This window comes from Fukomys damarensis, unplaced genomic scaffold, assembly GCF_012274545.1.
Source record: "Fukomys damarensis isolate Sample0158 unplaced genomic scaffold, DMR_v1.0_HiC HiC_scaffold_32, whole genome shotgun sequence".
In the NCBI taxonomy this organism is placed as follows: domain Eukaryota; kingdom Metazoa; phylum Chordata; class Mammalia; order Rodentia; family Bathyergidae; genus Fukomys; species Fukomys damarensis.
In genome coordinates this window covers 32,574,701-32,599,505 of record NW_022900944.1, presented here as the reverse complement: position 1 = coordinate 32,599,505, position 24,805 = coordinate 32,574,701, and the positions used below count along the sequence as shown (strand labels likewise).

The following is a 24,805-nucleotide window of genomic DNA, read 5'->3' as shown; positions in this document are numbered from 1 at the left end:
ACAGAAGATGAAAGAGATCATGGTGCCTCACTGTGTCTTCTTTGAAAAATTATGCTAGAATTCCAAATGCCCTTCACACTCTGGAAGGGTAAATAGAGGAATGGGCAAGGCCACAAAGATTTTGCCAAGTTATCCAGAGATAAGTCCCTAGAAATGACAAACACTGGGTAATGGAATGTTAAAGGCTCATCTGACCATTGACCCCAGTAACAATCAACGTAAATCTACACATGTTGAAAGCAACAGATGAATTCTGAATGAAATCAAGTCGAAAGTCAGAATAGTCTGGGTGTGGTGAAATATGCCTGTTTTCCCAGCATTCAGGAGGTCAAGGCAGGAGGATTGCGGTGAGTTCAAGGTCATCCTGGGCTATGTAATTAGTTCAAAGCCAGGCTGAACTACATAGTGAGACCTTCTCTCAAAAAAAAAAGGAATAAGGCTTGGCTGGGGATTTAGCTCAGTGGTTCTGCTACTTACCTTGCAAGTGCAAGGTCGTGAGGTGGATCCCTGGTACCAAAAAAAGAAAAAAGAAATAATAACAATAATAATGATGATGATGATAAAGGCACATATGTTTGGAATGGCTGGGCATCAGAATTTAGGGGCTGTCAGGCCAGGGATTTAGCTTAGTGGTGCCACCTCCTGCCTCACAAGCTCCAGGGCCCAAATGCAATCCCTGGTACCAAAAAATAAAAGAATTTAGGGCCGTGTGGGTACATCAAAGTGGCTTCATCAGCCAGGCGTCTTTTGACTGATTTGACCCCAAGACTCTGACACACCAATTCTTAGAAGTTCCTGCAACCAGCCCTCAGCATAGGGCCTGGCACAGAGTAGGTTCTCAGCTCCACAGCTTGCTCCTACACACCTCCCTCTAGCTTCTGTTCTGTGATAAGCTCTGTGTCAGGCATTAGAGAGATGAAGATGAATGAGACAAAAATCCCTGTCCTCGGGGACTTAGTCAATTCTAAACAGAACAAGGAATGCAATATAGGAAATGTGCAAATGAACATGGCCACCTTGTGATGTTCCCTTCTAAGTGATTCCTTGCACTGCTGGAATAATAAAGCTCAACAGGTGAGGCCAATTGGTGTCTTATGAGCATTACCAACCTTTTCTGAGGTCAGGTCTGAGCAGGCTGTGCTGCAGAGCCCAGGTTAACAGCATCAAGGTAAAGGAGGCCAACCAAGGCTGGTGTTTTTCAGAAACGTATTGTACATACAGTGAAAATGCTTTTCCTTTCGATCAGGCATATCTAACCCACTGTCAGCAGGCCACATGTGACCCCAGATGGCTGTTAGTACAGCCCACCAAGATCATAAACTTTTAACCTTTTTTGTGATGTTTAGCTACATGCTTCATAACTCGATTGTACAGTGCTTGAATGAAGACTGCATAGGCAACTGTGGAACTCTGGGGGGGGGTTTCAGTACAGTGCTAACTCCACCTCCTGTGCCCATCACAATTGAAATCTGTGTGTCTCAGAGGCTACAGGTACTTGCATGATTTGGCAAGTAACATGCAGCGCTTACTGATGATAATATTTCAGCCTACCTATGTGGTGTGTGTGCCTGTGAGTACAGGTGTATATTGTTAGTAAGCAGACATGTAGGTTTTCTTATTCAATTATTAAACTTGGGCTTGTAGAGGGCTTTTGGAGGGGGCTTGTGTTTTGTAAAAATAATATAATACCAAATTTTTAAAAGGATGTTTTGTTATTTATATACATGAGCTATGTTATATATTTTGTATATTACTCAGTACAGCCCACGCAAGCCAAATTGGCCACTCATGCTTTATGTACTTTTAAGAAGGTAGGCTCTTGAGACCCTGTGCCTGCAATTAGAGCATTCTGCCACAAGGGGCACCATGAAGCTATATGGTCTAAACCACCATGCTTCCCATATGCATGATATACTGAGCAAAGTAGTCTTTCCGTTCTTAATCCTCAGAAGATAAGTTTAAATGAATTGATTTTTTAAAAAATAGTTATTTTACTTTTAATTTTACATAATATTTGTACACATTAATGGAGTACAGTATGCTAATTCAATACATGGGTGCCATTTGTAATGATCAAATCAAGACAACTAGGTCCCTCAATAAAAGGATCGTCTATTTAATAGAAGCAAGCCATAGTAACCTATATAACGTGAGTGGAGGGTTGTGAATTCATCAATATTTATTCAACAAAATCCATTGTGTGCCTACTGCATACAAATTAAAGCACAGCTTTCCTGCCCTTAGGTACTCAGCCCTGCAAGGAGGACAGAGAGACACATAATTACAGTACAGCAAGATAAGTGGTATAATGGAAGGATGAGCAGGGACAACCAGGAGCACAGAGTAGTGACTAATTCTGCCTGCAGGAACACATATACACGTTCTCATGTGTGTTAGGTCCAGATGTTAACACCTGAATTTGAGAGTTTACACACACATAGAGAAAAAAGAACATATTGCAATACTTTGGGATGCTGTAAGGAATTTAGGTTGGTCTGTTGTGTGACTTTGTATATCACCTACATCTCTGGACCTCGGTTTCCTAATCTGTTGCTCTGAGGCTTGGCAATGGACATTCTGATCCTGCAGGGTAGAGAAGCACAGAAGTTAAAGTGATGACTTTGATCTCTAGGGACCAGGCCTGGCCTTGTCCCTGCCAGCCCAAAGGACTTCTTGGCACCTGCTTGTCTAGAACCTGGTGATGCTACCTCTTAATTCTGATGAAATGTTTCAAGGGATCCCAGCCAAGATTCTGGTCCTACTGGAACTCTGTGTTTGTGAGGTTTCAGCCTTTGGTATACAGCAAAAACGGGCTAGCTCTCCTAAGGCACTATTTGGCTTTTCCACCCTTAACAGAAGCCAGGCTGGTCCAATTGCATGGCCTGTCCTACCCCTCCTAACTAGCAGGTCTGCTGACCTGTGGCCTGTCCCTGAGGCTTCTCTTGGGAAAGCCTCCATGTAGTCAGGCAGAGAACAGAGGCAAGTTAATCCCACTTTTGCCTTTCAGAGCCCCTAGATGACAAACTCCTACTTGGCATGTGCTTCCCTCAGGAGACACTGGGCCTTGGGGCAGGTTGTGTGCATTCCCCCAGCCAGCCCCTACCTATCCTGCCTTTCCCAGGCCCCAGCCCTACCAGCCTGTGAGCATGGCAATGCCTTCCCCAGAACAAACACCTCTGTGTTAGAAGAGAGAGAGAACAACCATCTTAATAAATATTTTAAATGCCAGAATTTTTAAATTTAAACCATTTAAGGCTACTAATTGCACTGTAGAGAGTTTTAATATACAATATATTAAAGCCATACCTTGTTAAGACAATAGACTAATGGAAGCACTGAAAAAAAAAAAAACTTAGCTGAAATTCTATTTATAAGCCTTTAAAAGGATCTTTTAAAATAATTTGTGTACCCAGGAAATTTCACACGAGACTAATATGCCCTGTACTACTTCCTAGGCTCAGCCACCTCAGGTCTCCCTGACCCTCACCCTAGACCTGGAGCCCTCTCTCTACAAAGAGCTCATCCCTCCCAGCTAGGATCAGATCTGCTCAGGCTGGCTTTATCAAGCAAGGGTGAACAGAGCCCGACTCCCTACTACCACCACCACATTGTACCAAACATACACATCCTCTGGTTAGGGTCTGGATGGTCCCTTATCTCCCAGGAAGTACTGGGCACCTCCTAGGAGTGGCTTGCCTCTCTCCTGCTCCAGGCTCACAGGACTCCCGCTCTGCTCTGGCAGTTAGCAAACAAAGAAAAATCAACAGAAGGCCTTTAAAGCCATTCAACAGAGGCTACAGTCTCCATCAAAGGAGTTGAGAAGGTCAGGCTGAGATAAGCATAGCTGCTTAGGAACCAAATGCAGAGAGAAATTAAAACATTCATTGGAGGGCAAGAGAAGGTAGATCAGTGGAGTGAGAAACAAGATGTCTCCCTTCCAGATCGTTGCAGAAAAGAAGAAATTGTCTGTGATGGCTCAAAAGTCAGAAAGAAAGGAAATGCAGAAAACAAAACACAATGGCAAGAGGCCACCCAGAATGGTTATGACAATAAATGTAAGCATTTAATATTCCCTTGATGGAAGACAAAGGTTCCCAGATTAAATTAATACAAGAGACTCACCTAAAATAAAACAGCTTCAGGGTAGGCAAAGCTATACCAGGTAAATGCAAACAAAAGAAAAGCGTGAGTGGCTATATCAGACAAAGCACAATTTAAGGCAATAAGCAGCATCAAGCAGGAAAAAAAAGAGTAATTTTATATTCATAGGAGCAATTGTGAAAGCATAACTGTTCTGAACATTTGTACACTCAGTACTTTAGCATCAAAATACACAAGGGAAAATCTGTTAGAAGAAATTCAAGAAGCTGGCCAAAGGATAGTTGTGTGCATAAATTTACATACTACTCCCAGAACCTGACATCAAGTAGCCAAAACATATAAAAATAGAAGGGAGTAATATAATGAAGATTGAATCGGGCCGGGGATTTAGCTCAGTGGTGCTGCCGCCTGCCTTACAAGCACAAGGGCCGGAGTTTGATTCCTGGCACCCCCCCACCCCCCAAAAAAAGAACTTAAAAAAAGAGAAGACTCATCCTTGTAGTATAGAGTTTATAATTTCCAAAATCTGAAATAATATTTATTCATAGAAGATTGGGTAAAACATAATGGGGGTCAGCAGACAGTAATTTCAGCAGGCTGTGTATGGCCTGGGTTTCTTGGCACCTCCTGGCCCTCTTGGGTCACTTCCTGCTTGAAGCAATGTTTGTCCTGGGCCCTGCATTCTCCTAACTCAGCCTCCACACCTCTTGCTGTGCATTCCTACCTTGTGTTCTCTACTGGCAGCTTGAACATGATTGTTCCAAGACAAGATATACCCCCTTGCTTTCCTGTCTGTCCATGCCTCTGGTGACCTCATCCTCTCTTGTACAGGGACAGCTCTCTCTGTATGTTAAGAACTCCTGAAGTCATCTCTAACCCCAAACTTATCACAGAACTTCAAGGATGTACAACAGCCTGTACACAGGACTCTGCCCCACAAACGTGGGGTAGGGGTGGTGGACATGCCTGCACTCCCTCTGATGCCTGATGTCAGGGCGAAGGGATTGAGTGCAAAGCAGGGATGCCCCCGGGGGTGGTGATGAGAGCAGTTAGGCATCCCCAGTCAGGTGTAGAAGAAAGTTCCCATGAATAAATCAGAATAAATCATCGCCCACGCTATGCCATCCAAAAATAAAGCTCGCTCTCTCCCTCTCCCTCCCTCCCTCTCCCTCTCCCTCCCTAACTCTGACTTATGGGATTATGAACTATGGTTATTGCAGTAATTAAGAAAAGCAATGATGTTGAGTTTTAAAAGCCAGACCCAGGCTTCCCTGGCACTTGCAATTTTCACCCTGGACTTAAATTTTCTTCTTCCCACCACACATAACCAGCTTGCCAGTTCAAGAGACAGAATCCATCTCACCACTGAGATCTGCTGGTCAGTAGTTTCCGGTCAGGCCTCCTGTCTTCTCAGGGCAGAATGGCCTGTAAATACCCTAAAGTTTTCAAACTACCAGCAAAATGAGAATGAAATTGGTTTTTAGTCCACTGATGTGGTATGTTAATTTAAAGGCTTTTATAACTATAAGGTACAGTCTCTTTTGAAAAGGGCAAAAATAAACTTAAGTACTGATTCTAAACATGTATTCTTATAAATTTCAGCTCCAAGTACATACTCCCATTGGAAAGTAAATTACTTTGAGAGCTTTCTAAAATTATTACCTATAATTTTTCTTCTTTTCCTACATCTGGATTGCTGTCCAGTTACCATTTTATTTTGAAAGGCAAATGCACTTAAGACCATTTTCTTTTGGAAAATGGTTTCATGAAATGGTATGCAGCAATCTGGTCTTGGAGAAGAAATGTTGCTAAGTAACCTCTAGTAAGTCACTTAACTTTTCTAATTCACAGCCTCCACTTAAAAATGGAAAAAAAAAGTATTACCTACCATAAAAGATTGTTGAAACAAAAATCATGTTTCTGAAGTAAAGGGCCTGGTACCATGTCTGTCTTGCAGCAGGAACTCAGTAAACAGCAGTTATTATTCTCACATCAAACAGTGGTTTACAGTCTCCCTGCTCCTGGCCCAAGCATGTGATAACTGAGAGTCCATGTTGGAAAATCCACTAGGTTTCGTACATTTCCCAGCAGGACATCTCCAGCTCCACAACACTTACCCTCTCGCTCAAGAAACATCAGAGGACATTAATTTTGACTGCAGTTAATTCAATTACAGGAAAAGTTCTTATAATCTTTGCTTATTCATTTTTAAAGTAAATTAGTCCTAAACTTTATTGCTTTCTCATCAGTAACAAACAAATGGGGATGCATTAATGTATAAAAGACAAGACCCAATTTCTTGAGAGCTTATTTTCAGGGAGCTAGTCCTATCATAACGTCCCTGGGAGTCAGCAACCTAATAACCCCCTTCTCTATGTGGGATCTGGAAGGGCTTGGCTCCTTGGTTCCTTCCTCAAGCAACTGGGTACCTAGGGCCACATTTTCTTCCTCCCTCAAACGTCATTGTCTCCCTGGTATGGTGACTTGCCTTTAGCTGACAGCTAATAAATGTTTCATAAATGAATGCATCTGAATCCTGCCCCTACTTTAGTACTTCCCTGCACTGGGACTGGCAAATGTGCACTATGAGCCAGAATCGGGTCAGATGACCTGGCTTCCAGCAATAATGTGCTCAGAAGGCAATGATTAATTAATGCATGTCTATCCACTTGACACAACATTCTGCAGCCACTGGAAATGCTGCTCTCGAAGACTCAAAGGCCACATGGAGACACATCCAACATTAATTGAATAAATAGACCATAAAGAGGGTGTCCTGGTCCAGCCATTATGCACATGGACCCAGATTGAAAGGGAGGCCAATCAGAAATTGTTACTATGAGAACAACATGATTCTGCATGATGTGTTTCCAGATCCTCTTCCATGTTGTTTTTTCAATGAACAGCAAGGTGGTAAATGAAAGGCCTTCAAGATTGGAAATTAGCCTGGTGCTTCTTCACAGGCATGTAGCCAAACTCAATGAGCTGAACTCAGGATGCAGGCTGAGGAGCCGGAGCAGGGGAAGGATAGGCAAGCCGGAGTCCATTCAGGAATGAAATGTGGACTTGACCCAAAATAGCTGTCGTGCTCAGCTTCAGAGTTTGAATTAATCTTCCTCTTAGTTTATTGATATCTATGAAATTGATTCTCACCACAAAATCACAACCCATGGCCCTGGCATTGTAGTCAATCAAAAGCATAACTGGGGAAGCAGTAGAAAGTATCTGCTCCAAATATTTGCAGAGGGACACCATGGTGGGCTCTGCAGAGTTCTACTTGCTATCTCTACCAGATGTTCCTATGCATTACTAGAGGGGGGAATGTTGCAATTGGAGTGGACTGCAGAGGAAGAGAGGTTGAGAGTTGTCTTAGTCCCTTTTCTGTTACTGTAACGAAAGGTCACAGGCTGAGTAATTTATAGCTCATGGTTGAAGGCTGGGAAGTTCAAGATCTGATGGTCTCCTTTGGTGAAGCCCTTCATGCTGGTGGAACTTTCTGCAGAATCCTTTGGTAGTGCAAGGCATCACTTGGTAAGACAGATCACCCTGGCTTAGGTCCCCCCTCCTCTGATAAAATCACCCTCCCATAAGGCTCCACATTAATGGCCCCATTTAACCTTAATGATCTCCTAAAGGTCTGACATTCAGACACCAGGCACCCTCTTAATACTATACAATGAGGATTAAATTTCACTATGAGTTTTGATAGAGATATTCAAACCGTAGTGGGGGTGGAGGGTGAGTATATGTTGGAGGCAGGGGCTTGGGAGCAGGGCAGCTTCTGCTGCTGTCAGGTCAAAGCTGACCTCCTTTGTACTTTAACTGGAAGCTTGGCCCCACTTTAAGATCCTTTCCTCACTGCAGACCCAGACTTCACTTCTCTGTCCTAAGATAGGACCTACTTCTTGATCACATGGTCTTCAACATCTTCGTTCAGGAAAGAAGCATACAAGGAAGGGTACAGTCCAAAGGTCTCTTGGAGTCTCATCACTGACAAGGACAACTCAACCAGGTCAGCATTAGCTCCGGGCCGCACAACCTCATTCCTTCCCAGCCAGGCTACGTACTGTCCTGCAGGCCAGGGAGGAAGGGCCTGTGATGGCCACCACTTGTGCTCCCAAGCTCCTGCTGAGAGAAGAAACAAATGTTCTCCTGGAATCGGTATGGAGCCTTGAGACCCAGTGTCCCCAAACCTACCCAGATTCCTATCAGAATATACAGCTCAGCACCAAGGTTCCAAGACAGAGTATCCTGGTCACTGGTCATGCAGGCTTGCCGAATTTTTCAGAACAACCTTGCTCAAGCACATAGTCCTAAGCAGCCCTCGTGCAGCCTTACACTGAGCTTTGCAGGAGCTGGCAGGTAGCCTGACTGGAATAGATTCCACTAAATCTAGCAAGGCAGCTAGAAGCCCTTGGCTTTGACCGTACTGTAGCCTAGGCCACTGTCAATCTAGCTCTGGCATTTCCATGCCCATTACCTTGTGGGCAGGGATCAATTCTACATCTAAAACTCTGCAGTGACTTAAATCCTTACCCAGTCTGTCCTGTCTATGACACACTGCACAGCCGTCAGAGAGCCATCATTCTCCACAGGGCAGCAAGTTTTGGTTATATCACTGAGATTCTCTTGGGTTGGCCAGAATGGCCTATGCTGGGCATAGTCACCATTGTCTGCTGGGATTTCTGATACCATTATAGTTCTTAGAACCCAGAATCTAAAGGGGTCTCTGCACACACCTCCTTGGGATGCCCATCTGTGTACAGGTCTGCCTCACTCTTCCAGGCCAGGAACCAAATGTGATCCTCTCTAGCCCTAATCCAAGGCCAGACACAGATGGAGGGTTCTGACATGGGGAACTGAGGTATTGCCTCTGGAAACCCTCTCAAGTTTACCCTTTCTCTCCATTCTGTAATCAAACAGAAAGGAAGGGGTTGATGTCCACTTCCCAGCATGACCTCATGGGAAGCCCCTTTCTCCATGTGACTAGTTCTGCTTTCAACCTCTGACCTTTGAAGTCCAGGCACAAGACAGTCTGAGGACAAAAGGATTATCCCTGTGTTCCTTTCAAAGTCAAAGTAAGAAGTACCCTCTTGAGCAAGCTAGCTAGGCCTTTCTGCTGCTGCATTTACTCCCCACAAACCTGCAGGGTGGGTTGGAGCTGGGGGAGGAACACATTCAATTTTCAAACCAGAGCCTGAGTGGCTGTTTGAGGCAGGCTGAGTGGCTCTTCTTTTGGAAATGTTGCCTCTGACATACCTGTCATACATTTGTCCTAGTCTTTCTGATCATCCACAGTTTATTGCCCTCTGCCTCCTAATATCTTTTTTCCATGGCCAAATTTTCTCAGGCACTGCTCACAGAAGCAAAAGGCCTTTCAAGCTGGAAAATCTTGGGTCATTAGCCACTGTAAGTGGAGTCAAGTGAATTTGTCTCCACGGTGATGTTTATTTCTCTGCTTCTAGGATGAGACTGCTACTCAGATGCTCCAAAGCGAGCAAAAAAAAAAAAAAAGGGATGCAAGGACACATGCTCACAGGAAATCTAGGGTCCCTGACAGGACGGAAAGGTGACTCCCTTTGGAGCAGACACATTAGCTGTCCTGGGGTTCCCCTGATGCCTCATCTTTCCTTTGCATTTGGGTCTTGAAAAAGGAACTAGATCCTCAGGTGAACCCATCTTGTACCTGCCCCCACTCTCCAAGCCCCTCCTCTCTCCTCTGTCCTACCCACTCCCTCCTTCCTTTCTCTGATTTAATGTCTCAGCTCCCACATTTGGAGGTGACTGCTCACAGTGCATCAACACCCCCCCTGTCATTTTCAGTTCCCTTCCCCTCTTGTGACCCAAATGAAAAATATTACATATCCCCCAACCCCAAATTATCCTGTTGACTGCTGCCTATAGCTCTAGGATTGTGCTATCCAGTAGCAACAGGCAGCTATTTAAATTAAATTAAAAATTCAGCTTTCAGTCAGACTACCCATACTTAAAGTGCCCAATAGACGTGTGTAGCTAGTGGACACCATTGGACATAGGTGCAGATACAGAACATTTCCATCATTGCAGATAGTTCTATTGGACAGTACTACCCAGGGCCTCAAGATACTTTAGGGTTCTGATTCTTTCACTAAATATTTTCACTATTCCTCCCAGCTTTTCCCTAGCATCTGCAAGTTTGACCATACTGGAAAGGAGAACCATCTTCTTTGTAATCAGACAGACTTGAGCTTAAATTTCTGAATGGAACTGCTGAGTGAACTTAGAATGCTCTTCATCTGTAAAGTAAGAATTATCATATCCATCCCAGTTGGATTGACAGAGGAGGGATTTAATAAGGAAATTTAAAGTATTTGACAGAAAGAGGCAGTCCAAAAATGTAGTTATTGCTCTTATAATTGATAAACAGTCCAGGGTCAAAACTGAATCTATATGAGAGATTTAAGTATGTGCACATGGTTGTGGTTGGAAAATGAGGATCATGACAGAAACAGCAATGAGGAATGGAGATCTGTCCTTTGGCCTCATAGGGATATTTCTATTTTGGGTGCTATTTCCTCACATATTGATTTTAAATCAATTGTGAAGAGTTTTTCATTGTTTCACAGCTTTTTGAATCATATCTCTCTCAAATATTCAGTAGTTACTGCTGGCAACTTCCATCAGTGAGTCACTTACACTCAGGGAGATGAGCTGCTAGACCTACCAGGGTCAGCTTCAGGCTGCCATGGGGAGACACAGGGGAGCTTCTTGGTATGATTAGTAAGTGGTTGTCACTGTGACCTGGTCAGCTGGCACATCACTCTTTCCTTGTTCTTCTTTGTGTCCAGTCCCAATAATAACATAATGAATGGGGTTGTCAAAGATCAAATGAGGTTATCAAATCAATTCTCATTCTTCTGTGGGTGCACTTGTGTCTGACATCCATGTGGCCTGGTTCTATATCAAACCTTAGTAGTTGTTCAGCAAATGCCTTGACTAGATGCCTCATCATGTAAAGATCCTACTTAGAACTATGTTATGCATTTTGCAAAAGTGGAATAGGATTATTAATGCTGCAATAGGTAAGGTGGTCTAAAATGGAGCCTCTATTATATTTTTACCTTCATTTCATCTTTTTTTAAGAGTAGGAAAATTTTATTGAGAGAAAGAAAGCTTCTAAGAGAGACAGGGGGACTGGAAAGTGGGTTGCCCATCCAACCCACTTCTCAAATATGTTTTATACAGTAAAGCCATGTGGTGAGGCAGGTACAAAGTGGAACAAAACTAGAAGAGCAGGTGGAAAATTACAAGGTGGATATGAAGTAGGGCAAAACCATGACCAACCAATAAGGTTACAAGCACTGTCATCAGGTAATTGATTAAGTGGGGGGTCAAATGGGGGAGCAAGTCTTGTAGCAAGCACACAAGAATTTTCAGTAAGAGTGGGGGTCAGGGATATTTTCTGGAAAGACTGGGTTAAGACCTTGGCCCCCCACTCAGGTAATTGATACCTATTTAGAATATCAACCACTGCTTTTTATCCCCAAGGGAAGCACAGGGTGTAGTAGTTTCTCTTCTTTTACATTTCCGGCCTTCAGTGAATGTATCTTGATTGTCCTCCATGTTGGCTCCTCCTGAGCTGACCATGTCTAACTTCCTACAAGATAATCTGGTTAAGTTACCCATCTATAATATTCCCCCCTCTGAAGAAGTACCCCTAACTGCTGTGAGGGGACTAAGGGTGAAGTCCATTCTAGCTACTTCAGCTAAAGGGGGTTGTAGTTGTGATCAGCAGTCAGAGTCTATGATAGGTGCCAGGCATTGTCGTCTTGGGTAGCCATATAGGTTTAAGTCTGGAGGAGACAAAACTAAAGAAACAGTTAAGAATACATGGGCTGGGGTGGTGGTGGGGGTTTGGCTCATTTGCACTGTGCATACCTCATGAGCACAAGGTCCTGAATTTGATCCCCGGTACCAAAAAAAAAAAAAAAAAAAAAAAAAAATACATTGACCAAATTATAAGGTCAGTAGGATTGCTATGAATATAGCCAACAAGGGTTTCCACTGGGAGGAACTAGTAACAGCCTCCCTTAGAGAATAAGGAAAAGGTCCAGGGGACTTCAGAATCCAACATAGAAGTCATATTGTATAGTTTAGCAGTTATGAGCTGTTTACAAGGTCAATCTGGTGGATCTCAGTGAAAGAAATCTAGCACATTGGTTCCATTTGTACAACGGCGTGGAGTTTGACAACCAATCTGGAAGCTTTGTCTTGAAATCCAGCAGCCAAAGAGGAGGAAAGTGCCTTGAATTAAATACTGTTGAGAACTGTGTTATTTCTCAGGGCCATGGCAGTGGAGAAGGGACAGAAGAGTGCCTTTAAGTATGGCACAAGAACTAAATCTTAGCCATCTCAGGTGTAGAAAGACATTTAAGATCAGGAGCTTTTTTATGGTAGATCTTCAATCCTTAGCAAAACATCTCTAAAGACCAAAGCTATGAATGACTCCAATTGCATTGCCAAGCAGAAAATAAAACCAATAATCAAAGAACCTGAATGGCTACTTTTAGCCTCTTGAAAAAGAAAAAGTGTTCTAACTATATTGTTTAGGACTTACCCTTTTAATGAATTACTCTGAATCTATAATAGCTAATTTATGATTTAAATACCCTACAGGCTATTGAGCAGGTCCTTGATCTTGTACAAACACTCCCAAAGCCATGTCTCACCTTTTATTAACATACAAACTGAAATGATGTCCTGTAGGCAGGCACTTGCAAGTGCTTATTTGTGCTTATGAAATGCAGTCTGGAAAAAAGGTTCCCAGGTTAAAATATGGCTGTCTTTTGGGTTTCTCTAAGCTAATAGGGGGTCACACAATCTCACTATATCCTGCCATCTAAAGACAACAAAAGCTTGTAATTTCTAGGAATCTACTTAGCTGTTTTAGAATCTTGGGCTATGGAAAGGAAAGAATTGATTTAATTCTTTGTTCCCCCAATCTTTGAGTTCCTCTAGATGTAATAAGGCCTAAATATTTTACCTCAAGACTGCAAAGTTGTGCCTTAGATTTAGAAATATTATAACCCCTGTCTATTAGAAAATTTAGCGAAGAATAGGTGTCTTGGCTACAAAGCATTTCTGAGGGGGCACATAATACTATACTATCTACATATTGCAAGACTGTGACTTGGAAAAAACTATAGTATTTTCTTTTTATCAAATCAGGATATGGGGATGTCCTCATCTTTTTCTGATAAATAGTTGACAATTTAAAATAACTGAAGGAGGGCTGGGGATTTAGCTCAGCAGTTCCGCTGCCTGCCTTGAAAGTGCCAAGGACCCAAGTTCAATCCCCAGTACCAAAAAAAAAAAAAAAAAAAAAAAAAAAAAAAAAGAATTAGTAAAAACAATAAAATAAAATAACTGAAGAGGGAGGGGGAGAGAGGAAGGGAGGGCAGGGGTATGGAGAAAAAATGAGAACCAAGATCTGTCATGTAAAGGTATAAGAGTGCTCACTTCGGCAGCACATATACTAAAATTGGAATGATACAGAGAAGATTAGCATGGCCCCTGCACAAGGGTGATACGCAAATTTGCCAAGCCTTCCATATTACCAGGCGTCGTGGCGCACACCTGTAATCCCAGCACTCAGGAGGCTGAGCCAGGAGGATCACTGTGAATTCGAGACCAGCCTGAGCTGCACAGTGAATTCCAGGTCAGCCTCAGCTACATAGTGAGACCCTGTCTCAAAAAACAAAACAAAACAAAAAATATATATAGAGAGAGAGGTTCAAGATCCCAAATGATGAATGTAACTGTACTGTATACTTAAAAAATACCAATAAACTCAAGATTTAAAAGAAAAAGAAAATAACTGAAGGGCTTAGTTCTCATGTTTCTTAGACCTTCAAGAACATATGCCTGAAAATGTCTTCTATTTAATCTCCTATCTGATTGGCAGGCTAATGGAAGTTTTGATTCAGAGCTGCTTGTGTTCCAGTAGGAACCAGTTGTTTCCCTGTCTTTTGAGTTTACAAAATTAAGATAGTTTTTGTCTCTCTATATAGTAGCAGCTTGTAATACTACTTGTCTCTCATTAGAATTCAATGTTTGAAACATTACATCTTTCTAATCTAGTCCATAAGTCCTCTAATGACCTCAATGTACATATGAGGGTCATCTGAAAACTTTCTTAGGTCTCATTTAATCTGTCTTAGATCACTGAGAGAAAAAGACACATGCACACAGATATTCCCATATTTGCCATTTACTTCCTGCAAGGGATATTGTGTTTGAGGGGCCTGAACAACTTAGCTAAGGATGGATACAGCCTCATGGAGGTTTTAATTATGGCTGGCCTAGAAACTCCACCCTCAGCACCTGGTGGTCAAGGCTTAAAGTTTTCATGGAAAATTTATTTTCAGGTTCTAAAGAGTGAGGTGTAGCCTTAGGCTTAGAGGTACTGAATGTTTTTGTTTTTGTTTTTGTTTTTGTTTTTTGGTACCGGTGATTGAACTCAGTCCTTGTGCTTGCAAGGCAGGCGGCAAAACCACTGAGCCAAATCCCCAGCCCAAGAAGTACTTCTTAATGTAAAGAAAATCTCAACATAAGATGATTTTGACCATTTTTTCTCTCTTACAGTATAATTCTAATTGTGAGATTGCATCATAGCTCTTGCCTCTATGTGCCTGGCTTTCAGGGGTAGGCACAGCATACGCAGATGTAGAGAAATACTAAATTGTTCCTTAATACATTCCAAAGGAGCATGAGGTTCAGATATGGAGTTCCTAATCTCTAACCAGTAATCTTGGTGGAAGACCTCCAGAATGATATAGGGGGGAGATGTAACTCCCAACCCTGCTAGACATCTGAAACATGAGTTCATGTTCTCTAAAATCAAAGAATTAATTCCAGGAACAACCGAGGTTAAGAGTAGGAAAAATTTGTTGAGAGAAAGAAAGCTTCTGTCTATTCTGTCTAAGAGAGACAGAAGCAGGGCCAGAAAGTGGGCTGCCCCCTTTGTTTCATCTTAAGTATGAAGTTTATTTTCCTCTAGGAAAACATGGTCCACAGTCAGCACCAGAGATCCCTGCTTCTTTCTGGTCAAACTCACTGACTCAGTACCCCTGGGCCCCCTTCACATAGCATGCTGTGTCTTGTGTGGGCATTACATCACTGACCACAGGAATACACATTACTGACTTCCTTCAGCAGAGGGCACAGGAGGAAGGCTAGCAAACCCATTGCGTCATCCCTTCTGGTTGGCTTACCTTTCTTTCTCTCTCTTAGTGGTACTATTTCTTCTCCACATTCCCACCACCCAGCCCCAGCCTGGACGGCCCTAGGCCAGATAGCTTGTTGAATATTCAATCAGCCCCTCAGCTGATGGCTTACTCATCCCCAACTTGTAGTGCTAACAAATCCAAAGAGCATAGCGTTGGTTTTGATGCTTTCCCTGCCTCTTATACCTTCCTGCATCTGTCCTCACACTCCCCTTGGATTCTATTCTTTTTTTCAATCTTTTTTTTTTTTTTTTTTTTTTTTTTTTTTTTTTTTTTTTTTTTTTTTTTTTTTTTTTTTTGGTTTTTTGAGACAGGGTCTCACTAGGTAGTACGACTGACCTGGAACTCACTATGTTGCCCAGGGTGGTCTTGAACTCACAGCAATCCTCCTGCCTCAGCCTCCTGAGTGCTGGGATTACAGGCCTGCGCCACCACGCCCTGCTCTTTTTTCTATCTTGGATCTGCTCCAGTTGGGCCAATGGAACAACTCTGGTTCCTTAGGGATCTCTCCTTGCCTTCATGGCATCCAGTAGAGTTTACCTCCTGTACCTTCTACACCACACAAGCCAATGGGTCCTCAAGAGATGAAGAAACTAGGCTTCTTCTCTCCCTCGTGCTAAACCCATCTATAGGCACTTGGTATGGAATCTTGGAACCATCAGGCTGGAGGAGACCCACTTGGCATATAGGGCTCTTGTCTGCTTCATTTCAACCCTAGCAATCTATTTCTTTTGAACAGGAGAGAGAGACCCTTCTTCACTCATTCAGACTTGGCTGTAGTGCACCTCCAGAGACATCCAGGAGGTTCATTTTTATTTCTCATGTACTGAGAATTGACAACCAAAGGCGTGAATCCAGAGATTCTGATTCTAGCCTGTGTAAACCCACCTGTCCGATAAGTGGTGGGTGCTGTCAGCCTCCTCTCACAGGCGCCATCTCATCAGCGAAGGCCCGGAGAAGTTCAGGCACTTTTTATTAGGGAGCATTTCCTTATGAATACACTTCTAGTTTATAGCAGTCATCACAGAAAATTTTTGGAATACCACAGCATCTATTGCATATTCTGGTATCTGGCACAATGCTGAAACAGTCTATATGGATTTTCTCTTTTCTCCTCTCAGCTGCTAATGATGCAGCCACTGGGATGACCTCTGTCTTACAGATGAGAGTGTTGGGATTTAGAAGTGAAGTTACTTTACCCAGGTCGCTGTGGAATCAAGCCCAGCTTGACTTGACAACAATGCCACATGCCCCTGGCACACAACAAAACTCTTCAGATGGTTCTCAGGAGTCATGAGTTCTGTGATGTGTACTCTCCTATGACCCCCACATCACCATTGAGTGAAACAAGCAGAAGGTGAGGTTTCATGATTTTGGGAGTGGATTCAAAGCCACGAGACAGTGTCTTTAGAATAGTTACCTCCCACCATATGTGCACAGGATATAAGGACCATGGCAGTACTCCTGGCTGAAGAGAAGAACCAAGAGAAACTGTCATCCCAACAGCCAATGGCCAGGAACAGGAGGGCTATAGTCACCCCTGGCTCTGGATACCAGTCTGCTATGCTTCCTTTAATGCTGGCCTAGTATCACCCACAGAAGTCTGAAGGACTCAGCCAGAGCTCTGCTTCTCTTTTCTCCAACAAAGCAGAAAGAACTAGAGAGAACAGCGACCCCCAGAAAATGCACAACTGGTTCCTCTGGCTTTGTACAGGGAGCCACTGTACTGAGCAGGAGGCTCTTCCAGACTAACCCCTGGTCACCTTGGGCCTGCCCACCCTCAGTGTAGGCTTCTACCCCTAACTGAGGTCTCTAGGTTTTCCCTCTTGCCAGCCCTGCTCTGCTGGGTGGCAACAACCACCCCCGCAACAGCTCCTTGAGCGCCCTCAGCTACTGCTGGGCTCCAGAGCCACCACATTAGCCTCCATGACTACCTTCACCTATGCCGGTCCCTAGGACAGTCTTTCCTCTGTGCTCAGTGCCAAGCTTAGGAAATAGCTGTTGGTGGGTAAACAATGGGGCAGCCCAAGAACCCTTGTCTAAGACTGAAGCAGAGGTCTAGGGTAGAAGGGTAAGACCCTGAGGAAGAAAGGCCTAACACAGTTTGCTAGTAACTCCCAGAAAAAATCTTGAGCCTCGTGGAACCAGATCACAAAATGAAGAAGAAGCCGTGAACTCTGAAATCTTTTCTGTGCCATAATAGCGCTGATGAGGAAAAACAAAACAAAACTGGATCGAAGATCTGGCCCCCAAACTAATTTAAACCAATCATTTTACCTTACTAAGCCTCTGTCTCCTCAACTGTAAATTGAGGTAATACCAGAACCTGCTTATAGGTTGTAATGGTTAAAGAGCAAATAACTTTGAAAATGACTTTAAACCCCCCTGAGTATGGTGTGAATGTTAATAATTCTGACTAACATCCTTTAAACCAAGGTAGGGCCCTATATATGTACAGTGATTAAAAATATTGGGCCTTTTCAAGGATACTCCGAAGTTTTAAGCTGAAAGCTCTTTGCTTTAACCCTCTCTTTAAGGAGGGAATCACTGCCACCCAGCCAGACTGTGGCAGCCCAATTCACCCTCCCTCTCTCCTGGAGGTTAAAATAAGGTGACAGCATAGGAAGCAATGTGCAGCAGCTCAGATCCTTGGCCACGGAGAAATTTCCCTTCTTTCCTCCCCAAACCTTCAGCATCATCAAACTACAACAGAATCTGAGTGGGAGGTGGACTTCCTCCCTACAGTTCTCCCCTGACCAGGGCCCTTGAGCAGCTGGGCCCTACTTTTTGACAACAGGAAATGTTGTTTTCCTCCTCTGAGCCCTTTCCAATCCTCTGCCTCCTGAACATTCTTCCAGCTTCTTTTGCTTGGGGGGTGGGACATACATCCCTCTGTCCTGCCCAAGTACCAGACCCAGCTCAAACAAGGAGCAGGACCAACATCTATTGCTTCATCGGTGCTGGTCAAAGAGAGGACTCTGATTCTGTGAGGACCTCTGTAAAATCAAAACAAACCTCTTCCCTAAACTGGAATGAATTCTACCTCCTACTGAGGATTTCTTCTATGATTGCTGGGGAATTTATTATCTTACCATTTTGGAGGTCAGAAATCCAAAATCAATTTCAATGACCTAAAATCAAAATGTCAGCAGGATTGCATTCTTTCTGGAAACTCTAAGGGAGAATTAATTCCCTTGCCTTTTCAAACTTCTAGAGGCTGCCTGTATTTCTTGGCTCACGGTTCCTTCCTCCATCTTCACAACATATCACTTCAACTTCTGCTTTTTCATCATCCTCTTCTCCCACTATTGCCATTCTTCTTATAAGGACATTTGAAATTACACTGGACCCTCCTGGGATAATCCAGGCCCATCTCAAGATTCTTAATCATATCAGCAAAGTTCCTTTTGCCATATAAAGTATATTCACATGTTTGGAGAAATGAGGTGTGGACATCTTTCATAGTAAGCCTGTCCTAGAGAGGCCCCTTAGCCCCTGAGCCTTCCTTTCATCAATCAACTATGGGGAAAACAAATGCCCACCTCCTTAGATTCAAGGTGGGTCGATTCAGGGGTAGCCTAGAATATTACTGGCTCAAGAATTGAGGCTGAGCTATCAGGCTTATTCCCTGACAAAATCAGACAGGATGTGCCTGGAAAGTGGTAGAATTGAGGGGAAAATGTTTGAACTTTGTTGTTTTACCTGACATGGATTCTCCAGGGAAGCAGGGACAGCCAGCATGAATTTATACTGCCAAGTCAGTCACTCCTTTACTAATCCTAGTATCTGGCACAGAGGGCAGAAATGCCCAACAGGGTGGATCTATCTGAGCTCTGAGCAAGGCCCCTCCTTCCTCATCCCACCCCCAGGCAGTCACCACATCTTGTCAGTCTCCTCTTAAAATGTCAGCCAAATCCTTTCTCTCCCCACTCTACTACATTGCTACAACTAAGCTGGAAGCCCAACCCTGTCCCTCTAGCTCCCGGTCATGCCCCTTCTTGACTGCACTGCCTCTGAGATCCCCGTCCCTCACCCCACAAGAATATCATCTGCAGGAAAAAAAATTAATTAAAAAAAAAATCATCCAGCATTGTCATGCCAAAGCATACCTATGACCACATTCCTCTCTTTTATGGTTCCCCCTGTTTTTGGGAGGAGGCCCAAGCTCTTTGCCTTGAGTTACTTAGTATCTGCCCACCTTTCTGTAAGCCCCAAGCTATCACAGAAAATGAGCAGCAGATGGGTGAGGGCAGAGTTGAGAATGGGGGTGAAGCAGATGAGGGGAGGATGGGCGTGGTGCTGATGGTGTTGCAGGGACAATTCTGACTCTAGAGGACCCTGTGTGCAGATGCAGTAGGCCTTAAAATGCTGTTGGGCAGAGGTCAGGAGCTACATCGGCCCCAATGTGGCCAGAAAGTGGGCACCAGATTGGGCCCAAGCACAGAGCTGTTGGCATAGACCTGCCTCAGATAGGAAATGACTTCTGAGTGCTGGATATTGTAAATCTGGAAGGACAAGAGGGGAAGTCTCCCTGCAAATGATTTTGGCCTAACTCCAGGGATGAGGAATGCCCACTGGTCCTGGCTGGGCTGAAGGCCATGGCTCACTGAGGGGGTGATTTGGTCTCTTTCTACACTAGCTGAAGACATATCCCAGGGCCCCAACCCAGCTGAGTCACTGCCATGAATAATTAATACTTGCAAAGCACTGTGAAGCCTTGACTGAGAGGCTTCAGGTGAACACAGAATATCTTATTAATCACTGTGACAGCACCAAGTGGGGTGGCCTAAGGGGCAGTTGCTCTATGTACAGAACAATGGATGGTTAAATTGTGATTCTGAAGAGTAGTTCTGATCAGCTGGCTCAAAAGCTGCTTAGCTGGAGGAGGCAAGCCCATCTTGGAGCCACTTAATTCGCTGGCCCTTATTGGCCATGCATTAAGTAGAGGCAATAAAACCTCCCTCCCTGCTGGGCAGGGATAATAGGACTGTCAGGTAATGGTGAAGCAATCCTTTTAATTCTAAGTAACGAGTCTTGGCAAGGTGGCCAAGTGGAGGAACATAAAGGCTCTGCATCAAGCTGAGTGTATTTGTACAAGTTTCTCAACCTCTCTGAGCCTCAGATTTCTCATCTGCAAAGTGAAACAATAATAATCAAACCTTTTCTCTCATAGGACTATACCATTCAAATTGCATGTACATGAAAAGGTCTTGGTGCCTACAGTAATAATATCAGTAAAAACAGTAATACTATCACTAATAAGAATACTAATAACAGATAAGGACCATGTGAGCATCTTCTAAATGCATTTCAATTATTAGCTAGTATAATTTCCATTTTACAGATGAGGGAGCCCAGAAACAAAGCAGGAAAGTGACTTCCAGGTTCCCACAGTTAGTGAGAGATGGGGCTGTGATATGGGCCCCAGCAGTTTGGCTCCAAACTCCCTTCTCTCCTCTACTCTCTGATGCTGCCTTTGTCATTATTGTCATTATACTCATTTTAGGAATCAGGCTTCATTATGATTATCATTATAGTCATCATCACTATAAGGGGTAAAGGGAAGCTGGCCCCTGAGGCATCTGTGCTCTGTCACAGATGGGGAAGTAGGGGAGGAGGGTCATCTCTGACCCTCTATGTTCCATGTGAAGGGAAGAAAAATATTGTATTAAGATGAGGGTTGCCAGGGGCCGGGGATTTAGCTCAGTGGCACCACACATGCCTCAGAAGCGCAAGGTCCTGAATTCGATCCCTAGTACCCACCACCAAAGAAAAGAAAAGAAAATGATGAAGGTGGCCAAGTACAGTAGTGCACTCCTATAACCCCAGCATTTAGGAGGCTAAAACAGGAGGATCACTACAAGTTTGAGGCCAGCCTGGACTATATAGTAAGTTCAAGGCCAGCCTGAACTATATAGCAAGACCTTCTCTCAAAAATAAATGAATAAATAAATAAATAAGAAGCAGTAATGCATGGGAATTCTAGAGGCTCAAGGAGATGCATAGTAACTGGTTTTAGGAAGTAACTGTCACTAGATGTTCAGACTAAAAAGCCTATCCCAACCTTCCTATCCCTTGTCTATACATTGAGGAGGATATTTTCTTCACACCTAAAAGACAAGAGGATGCCAGTGGGTGATGGAGCAAGAGATCCCAGGTCACCCAAGCATCAGCCTATCCTCTTGCACTTATTGAACTCCCAAAGGAAAGTTCCTGTAGCATGCTGAGAATTTTCAGTCTGGGCATGATAGTATATCCCCATAATCCTGGCACTCTTAGAGCTTGAGGCAGTAGTATTGCAAGTTTAAGCCCAGCCAAGGCAGTTTAACAACTTAGCACAACAGTGTCTTGAGATAAAAAATAAGAGGGGGGCCAGGGATTTAGCTCAGTGGTGTTGTCACCTGTCTCACAAGTGCAAGGTCCCAAGTTTGAGCCCTGGTACCAGATAAATAAAGAAAGAAAAAGGGAATTTCCAGGAAAATGGAAGAGTAGTAAGGAACAATAACTCAGCTTCTCTAAGATTCAGAATCCAGACATCGGAAAATAACTTGGAATAAAAGAGAGAGAAGTAGATCCCTGGGAACCAGGAAGGATCTGACAGAAAAATTAAAACCTACAGAAAAATTGAAGAGATAAAACAACCTGGAAAAAGGAAGAAACAACCTTCATTTTCTCCCTGGTTCCCAGTTGTGGCTCATGGGAAAGAAAGACCAACTCTACAGAGACAAAGTGAAAGCTGAGGACTCTGGAGATCTTAAGGGAGAAATGAGGTGATGGAATGAACCAGAAGGTGCTGTAGGCTACAGGGAGAATATGGGATTCCGAGTCCTTTGACAGGAAATAGCTGGTTAGTGATTCTAGTCCAAGCACCTGCCATATCACCTGAAGAGAGTTGCTAGTTGGATGACATTTGGGGGAAGGGTTGATTATTTGAACCCAGGACTCAGAGCAGCCACAGGATGGCTTCAACTCAGGGCTCCCAGTGTTATTTTCCTACAGTGACTGGACAAGTGACAGCTGAAGTCAAGGAGTCAAAGACAGGCTTGAAAGAGACGTCTTGAGGGATTTAAACTAAAGGACAGAGACCCTGCTCCCATGGCCAGAGGTCAGCCTCTGCCTGAATTTCTCTGCATTGGCACTCTCACCCTAATCCTACTGCATGCTGCCTGTATCCAGCATGAATGTGGGTGTCTGACTGCCTTCTTTATCCACCAGCATGAGTAGGGACACTGACATAAAATTGTCGATCCTAGAAGAAAACCACACATTCAAAATCACAGAGGAATTTCTTTTCTTGTTGTTGTTGTTATTTTTCTTTTTGTTTTAGGGTGGGGTTTTTTTGTTTTTGTTTTGTGTTTGTTTTTGCTTTTGTTTTTTGTGAGTGTATTGTTTTTAGTTTAGTTTTAATTTAGTTTATTCTTTTTCTTCTTTCCTTTCCTCTTTTCTTTACCGGTTTATTGGGGTTAGGAGAATTTTCCTTTATCCTTCTTTGCTTATCTCTTTTTCTTACTTCTTGTTTTCTCTTTTCCCTTTTAATTTTTCTCTCTTTTTTTTACTCCCTATATGATTTCATTTTTCATCCTCTTTTTATTTTATCTTCTATGTCTTGTGAAGTTTTCTTTTACCTTTACCTAATTCTATAAGCATCCTTCTACTCCTCAATAAGATCCCTTGTACCATTTATCTCTCTTCCTTCTCATATTGTATAGTTTGTTTCAAATTTTTCCTTTTGCATTCCCCCATCCCCATATCCTTAATTGTATAATAATACATAAGCTTCATTACTTTTTCTTTCTTTCTTTCTTTTTTAGGCCAGATCCCACTGCATAGTTCAGGCTGATCTTGAACTCATTATGTCGCCCAGGATGGCCTCAAACTCATGGCAGTTCTCCTGCCTCGACCTCCTGAGTGCTAGAATCACAGGCATGCACCACCATGTCTGGCCTTAGTAATCTTTCAATAGTTCGTTAACTGTATAAAATTACTTTTGAATTCTTTTTTAACATTACTGGAGATATAGTTGTCATATGTAGTATATATTAGCTGTAAGTCACTACCTGAGTTGTTTTAATGTTTACACCAAATTGTAGATTTCTCTAGAGTTAAAGGTGGTACATAACTCCTCTTTGTGACATTAACAAACTAGAGTACATTCCCAATGAACTTGGTTGTTGTACTAATTACACTGAGCCCTCCCCTCCCAAATTAACCAAGGTGGTTGAATCTTGGGACTGAGGCAAAGGACTGAAGTTATCCATGCCCAAAGTACTTCACTGAAAAGCAATTAAGAAGATTCCTATACTAGCAGTAAAGTCTTTGTACTATAAGCATCCACAAATCTCAGCACAAAACAAAACAAAGAAACAGAAAACAATATAAACACGAGAATACAAGTGTCTTGCTTTTCTCATTGTTGAAACAAAACACCCAACACCCAAAGTTAAAGAAGGAAAGGTTTATTTTAGCTCACAGTTTGTAGAGGTTTCAGTTCATATTCAGCTGGCTCCAAGACAGGGTGGTATGGCAGAGAGTATAGCAGAGGAGAAACAATCCATGGCAGGGTAGGCAGAAAGTAGCAGCAGCAGCCTTTCTTACGCTTTTCCTTTCATTCCGTAAAGGCTACACTCCTATTTGTTGGTGCCACTCACTCATGGTGGGGCTTCCCATTATCCTCATCCCAAACTATACTAAACCAATCAGTGGACAAATTTAGTTATCACATATCCTTAATCCATATTCATGCCCATACTTCATCTATATCACATACCCTTAATCCATATTCCTATATCCAGCCACTCCAAAAAGCCTCACCTATGAGTGCATGAGGCTTTGGGGAGGCATCTAGATACAAGTTATAATAACAAGGCAACTAACTCCTAAAATTCCCAACTCCCCCAAAGCCAATCTAGAGGGCATCAAGGGGCAGAATAGCACCTGAATTTCTCAAAAGGATAACAAAGGTTAGAAAACAGACCAAAGAAGTACTCAAATGGATCACAGAAAATATAACTAAACAGATAATAGAAGTAAGGAGCTTTCAGAAGACACTAGTAATAAGCTAGATGAGCTAAACAAAATGTTACAAAATATGAATGACCAGTTTAGCAAACAACTAGAGTACATAAAAAGGTTTCAATGAGGAATCTAGTAAATTAAAAATTATATTGAAAGTATGGGCAACAGAAAAGACCAATGTAAGGGCAGAATTTCAAAACTAGAAGACAATGATGCCTTAAAGACCAACAACTCAAAAACATCTTAAAAGCAACAAGACAATATGAAAAATGTATCTAACACCTCCTATATGACACAAAGAAGATTGATCTAAGCATAATTAGAATAACTGAAAAATCAGGAGACAACATAATGGTATAAAAACATTCTCAAAAAAATAATGGCAGAAAACTTCCCAAATTAGGAAAAAAAAAAAAAAAAAAAAA

At 42.9% G+C, this 24,805-nt stretch overlaps 1 protein-coding gene and 1 non-coding gene across 5 annotated transcripts in view; both read left to right on the top strand.

The window, feature by feature from the left end:
• The window catches only part of Smpd3 (sphingomyelin phosphodiesterase 3), an 88,334-nt gene that overhangs the window by 10,721 nt on the left and 52,808 nt on the right, over positions 1 to 24,805 (top strand). The gene's annotated exons all lie outside the window — the stretch shown is intronic.
• On the top strand, positions 13,592 to 13,698 carry LOC117283954. The gene has a single exon (XR_004515003.1). It is a non-coding gene; the product is annotated as a U6 spliceosomal RNA (small nuclear RNA).